Source organism: Echinops telfairi, unplaced genomic scaffold (assembly GCF_000313985.2).
Source record: "Echinops telfairi isolate 266 unplaced genomic scaffold, ASM31398v2 ScPeMD7_4;HRSCAF=17, whole genome shotgun sequence".
Classification (NCBI taxonomy): Eukaryota; Metazoa; Chordata; class Mammalia; order Afrosoricida; family Tenrecidae; genus Echinops; species Echinops telfairi.
Window position 1 is genome coordinate 10,698,879 of NW_022103900.1, and position 6,434 is coordinate 10,705,312.

Consider the following 6,434-nt stretch of genomic DNA (forward strand, 5'->3'; position numbering starts at 1 on the left):
AACCATTAAAATAATGAAACAGATAATAGCAAAGGGTTTTCCCTTCTCTATGCTACTGATGCTTTCAGATGCATGGAATGGGGGAATGAAGCCAGGGTTCTTCGGACCCTGGGTTGGCTCACTTGGATTGTGAGGCTGGCAGCGCATTCCCTTTATTTGTGGTTTCCACACAGGCAGAAGCAGGTATGGTAGTTCTGATCTGGGCATAATGCCAGTTCTCCTTTCAATTGCTTCTGAATGAGCTAGCTGTTTCAAAAACATGGCCCCAGCAGGACCCAGAAGCTAAGCCTATAGGAATCCCTCCCCTGCAGGGCAGTGAGCCCCAGCTCTTCCAGGCAGGCCCTTTCCAGACGGTGCTGCTGATCTTGTCAGCCTAATGCTCTGCTCAGAATTGTCTTCAGGATGTCATTTTCCACTGACTGCAAGGAGCGTACTTGCTGTTACTTATTTGGCAATAAGGTTGTAAGCACATTTTGCCTGTCAAGCATATGTATGATCAAAAAGGTGTGCCCCCTGCTCATTTCTGTTCATGCTGTAAATCTGCTTTCTGGCCTTCGAGCTGATCTCATCAGGAGTAAACCCGGGGCAGTCTTTCCAGGCAGTTATATGGAGATTGTAACCCTGCATGGCGTATTGGCCTTTTCTCTTGGTGAATCAGGGCATAAGCACTGTCTCAGCAGATTTAAACAGACAGTTACTGAGATCAACAAGATCTTCTTTTGCAAGATGTCCAGAAATGGCCCAATTGAAATATTAAGAATGGGGTATTTTCATTGGCCCGGTATGAATCATTCTTAGTTGCTCTTTTCCTGCCCAGGAAAATGGATTCTTACTAACAGGAAAAAATGTTGCTAGGCTGTTAGAGAACAACCTTCAAAATGGCTCTTGACTCCTGAAATCTGTTAATGTAGGTATGTCCAGAGACGACTGTCTGTAGCACTGCAGATTCAAATTCCATTCACTTTATGTGGTGTCTTTGCATTGTGTCAACCTAGTTAATCTCAAACTATGTTTTTCAGAACAGATGGTGTAGGTGAGAGTTGATCACTAGAGACATTTGATGCAGTCCTGGAAGGTAGAACTAAACGAACAACTTTGTTATTGGTGTCTGTCCAGGCCTGATTGTAGCTTACACACATTGCTGTAATATAGGGACTCACCTTACTGGCAAATCCCGGGTCACATGCATGGCGAAAAGTAGGAGCTTCCCTAATAGGTCATCTACATTATTAAAATTAGAGATAGTTAGACAGGAATTTGAGTTTGTCCTTGATCTCTTCCCTTCATGGTCGTCATTAATTTCCAGATGTCTGCCCTGCTGATTTCATGTCTGCTGGAAAAGACCTCTTTAAAGTTTTAAAAAACGAACATGCTACTGTAATGACTCAAGTACACCTGGCTTACGTTATGTTCTTTTCAATCGCTTAATATTAATGTGAAGCTGGACAATGAAAAACAAAGATAGGGTTGATGGATTCAAATTGTGATATTGACAAGGGATAATAAATCTATCCGTGGGCTTAGAGAATAAGAAACAAGCCTGTCTTAAGAAAAAATACACCCTTAAGAGCAAGCATGGTGAAACGTTGGCTTGCTTACTTTGGACACATCTTTAAGAAAGACCAACCTCTAGAAAAGGACATAATATTTGATAGTACAAGGTCATCAAAACAACAAAAATCCTCAGTGAGGTGGACTGACACGTTAGACACAATGACAGTCCCACAAATATCAAAGATCCTGATGGTAGCATGAGATGGAGCAAAGATTCATTCTGTCACACATAAGTCATGAGTTATAAGTGACTCGATAGTAACTAGAAACAATAACCAGATGCAGGAGCAATGGTGTTGAATAAGTTCCTTAGCCAGCATATCAAATTAAATCTCTAAGCAAATGTTTTATTCTATATTATGCATAGATGCGTTAGGCTGGGTTGACTAGAGAAACAAATCCAGAGATACTCATATGTGTATAAGGAAGAGCTTTATATAAAGAGTAGTTGTATATTAAGAAAACATCCCAGCCCAGTCCAGATCAAGTCCATAAGTCTGATATAAGCCTATATGTTCAATACAAGTCTGCAAATTCCTCTTAAGACTCTCATGCAACACTTGCAATGACACAGAATGCAGGAAGATCACAGGCCAGTGGGTAGAAAGTCTTGTGGATCCAGTGGTGGTGGAAGCATCTCAGCGCTGGCACTGGAATGGGTTTCCTTGTGGCTCCTCCAGCTCCAGGGCTCTGGCTCTATCAGCATAGCTCCGTGTGGCTTGTCAAGAGGAATGTCTCGCAGGGAGAAAGCGTGGGTCTGGTCTCCAATGAGCTATTTTTCTCCTTAGTGTCTCCAAATAAGGTCATCAAGCTGCAATCTGATTGACAGGCTAGACTCCACCCCATTCGCAAGTTGAGAGAAGATTATGTAACTGCCACAATAGATTTTTGCATCTTGGGAAAATTGGCACATCACGTATGTGAGTTCTCTATCTATTCTGTGTATACCAGCCAGGAGGGCAAACAGTCCCTCTTTTCCCATAAGATAGAAGAACATGTGGCTTTTTTTGTTTGATTAGAAAGATGGTAAATTTTTATTCTCTGCTTATTCATGTCCTTCTTGCACTCTTGTGCCTTTGGTTAAGTAGAGACAGTAACTACTAGTCCCTTGGTGAATAAGATGCCAAACCACACACGACACTCACTTTGTACTCCCTATTAAAATTTCACAGGTCAAAAATCCAAAACCCACTTAATAAAAATTGTTCTTCATCATAAGTGACAGAAGAGAACAGGTCAATCTATGGAATAATGGTGCAGTAATTAGAAACTTTGTAGTTGATAATGTGTGACTGCTAATCAATGTTTCACTAATTAATCAATATTTTAATCATTAGACCTTTTAAAATAGTTTTAATGAGCATTTCCTCTAATTCCCCTGATCCCCTTGCTTCCAATGTTTCTATTATTATGATGAAAGAATAAAGCAAGGGTTTATCTATTCCAAGTACCCAGTATCTCTAAAGACTTCGGAAAGTAAAGCTCCTCAAGTACTTAGAGATATCCAAGAATGCCTAGATTTAGGTGATTAAACAGGAAAGATATAAAGTTACCACATTATCATGGGACATTTGCTTAATAGCAAAAAGTTATGAATTAGAACACCACATTAAAACCATCATAAACTTTCTCTTTCAAAGAATGTTTGGAAAATTGTGTTTCTTACCCTCTGTTAGGATTGGACAGTGCTTGCAAAGCCTTACCGTGACCTGTTTTAGATTCCATATTTGTTTCTGCGACGTCTTTATTTCTGGCACACATGCCTACAATTTTCTTCTCCTTTTCTTTTCTTCTCCCCTCTTCTTCTTCCTTTCTACCTGCACATATTCTGCTGGTTCTTTTTCCTCTTACTTCTGAACCATCTGTATCTTCCCATGGTCCAGAACATCCCACAGAAATGATCACATTTGACATTGATGAGAACAAGTATGTAAAAAGGGCAATGGACATTATCTCTTTCCCCTTTTAAATGAGCACGATATACAAAGTTTAAAAAGGATATGAGATTTATCCAAAAGACAGACAGTATAATATAGAACCCAAGTCCTTTACATGTTCTTTTATCTGTTACATGCTCCTGTTAAAATTGACTGGTACATGAGAGGTTTTTCCCCAAAAAGCCAGGCCTAAAATATTGCCTTTTAATTTCAGTCTCTGTGTATGGTTGCCATGTCCCAAAATAGTCACACTAAATCAATCCCACTGAAAATAAAGGCTCATGAGAAAGAAGTGCAGAAGACATTTAGTTTGTAACTTTTAGATTTTCTCAGGAAAATGCCCTGGAAAGAACCCAATGACTCAAGCTGGGTACCTAGGCGAACATTGGGTTTCATTGCGCCCTGCTTCCCCAAAGGGCATTGTGCCCTCCCAGAGCAGGGGGAGCGTTGTGGCTTTGGAGGTCTCCGAGAATCCAGAACACTAAGTAGTAAACATTGGACATCCCCTCACAATCCGAAGGTGTAATCCTTCCTACACTAGAGCTATTTTCTGTATCTTGATTTTTCTGGAAATTCTGGGCATTTTGTGAATTACTATAGTAAGAGAAGCATTTGATGGCATTGCTTTGCTCTAGAAGGTGGATGATAGGGTTCCCAAGGCTGGAACCTTTTGTAGCAGCAGACCGTCACATCTTCAAAACCTCTGCCCTTTGGTTAGCAGCCGAGTGCTTTAACATTGAGCCATCACCATTCTTTTGTGGTAACCACTAGAGCTAGTCACTGACTTTATGTTCTCACAATCTTCAGGCTCATCGTGTGGTTACACTGCTTATCAGCTTTTACGTTAGGGATAGCTAGTAATCCTTGCTTGCGTTCTTGGGTGGTGCAACAGGTCTAATGCTTGTCTACCTGGTTGAGAGGTTGGCGGTTCAAACCAAACCAGAGAAACCTCAGAGGAAAGGTTTGGTGATCTGCTTCTTAGAGATCCATAGTCTTGAAAACCCCGTGGAGGCAGTTTTTTTCTGACTCTCATAGCTCATCATGAGTGAGAATCATTTCTACATTATTGTTTGGTTGCTGCTTCTTTGCTTTGGTTTGGGGCCTGGGCTTGCTTAGGCTAGAAATGACATATGTCCCTTCAGGGAGGAAGAGTTAAAAACAGCTGGGCACTTTACAATCTTCACTTCCAGTCATTGAGGTGACTGTGGACAGCTGGTGCGGAGAGGAAGCCCCTGTGAGTTGTGTTCCCTGCATGGCGTTCCTGAGCACAGGCGCCCTTCGAGGCTTGCATAGACCTAACCCATCTCTCCTGGTGCTAAGCCTAGTCTGACGTGTGAGAGAATGTTTGGGGAAGATGGTCAGGCATTGGTTATGGTCATGTATAACATTGTTTCACATCTCTTAGAACAATATCAAAAAGAGACCTGGTGATCCAATGGTTACATGCTCAGCTGGCGTTTCAAACCACTCTGAGGCTCAGAGCAAGAACAACATGGTAATCTGTGGAAAGTTGCAGCCCTTAGGGGACAGATCTACTCTGTCACATGAGGTTGCTATGAGTTTAAACTTGAGTATTCCTACAACAATAGAATAGAGTCAGCCTCTGCAGTTTCATGAGAAAAATATACTCCTCTTACACAAGGATTTGATAGAAGCCAGGGAACTGGGTTTTGTGTTTGACTTTGAGCAACCAATCTCATTAATTTACAATACCTCATGAGCTCTATTTATCTAAGGAACACAATACCCTATTGAAAAATTTGACTCATTCCTTTTTTTTTTTTATATACAAATACTGTGTTCTTTTGTGTTTCCCCTTCTTATCCCAAATAGATTTTGGTGGGTCCATTTGTAAACCATGAGGAAAATTCTCATGGAAAGAGTTATAAAATACTTACAAGTATATTAGGATTTCTTTTTAATTTGGGTAAGGTATTACCTGCATTTTTCAGAACAAAATTCCACAAGGATAATTGTATACTCTTTTTATATTCCTTCTATAAGGGGTCTTCAAAAGTGGTATTAATGGATAATGAATTTTTCCACACTTTTTTGAAAACCCCTGTATCACTTACACAAAGACAAAAACAATTGGCTTACAGATTAAAGTTTGAAAATGATATCTGATCCCTGGTAGCACAGCGGTTCAAGTGCTAGACTGCTAAGCAAAATCTCCACAGCAGGAGCCCATGAACCACAGGAGAGAGCCCACGAACCACAGTGGCTGTCTGCTTCTAGAAAGCTTTGTCTTCTTGAGAACACTAGAAGGCAGTGCTACGTGGTCCTGTGGGATTTAAATAGACTTAACAGCGGTGCATTTGGTGTGAGTTCCTTTTTTACCATTTTGGCAATCACGTGTGTGTCATATTAATCAGCATTATATTTGAGCTGTCTTTGTCTGAGTGAAATCTTTTGACATGTGGGGCCAACAATTCTAGAGGTAAGCCATTAAGATCCTGAACCATCAGACAGCAACAAATTTGGGGTTTTAGGGGGTCAAAAAATAACACCACTGTTCCCAACCTGAGATCAGAACCAATTTAGAGCGAATGACAGAGGACTAAGACAGTTAGAGATCAAAATGTCAGCTTTATTACTGATAAAAGCAATGTTGAAGGACATGGCTTAGATAAGTCCTAATAGCCTTGCTAACCCTCCACTGAATTGAAGTCACCTCCCTTCCTGTCACTAACAGACAACAAACAAAAAATCGTGCAGCCCACCATGATAGAAAGAGCCCTGCCAACTTTATCACATGGCTGGCAGCCGGTAGGAGCCCACCTTCTCTGCGTGCTGTTGCATTCCATCATGGAAAGCAAAGGAGCAGGCGTGAGGCAAATATGTACAGATTGTACTTGGAAGTGAAGAAAGACATTTCTCTTCTTTTTAGAGGAAAGAGCAAGGTGAGGTGACTGAGAACTGGGACATTGCCTTTGGACCTCG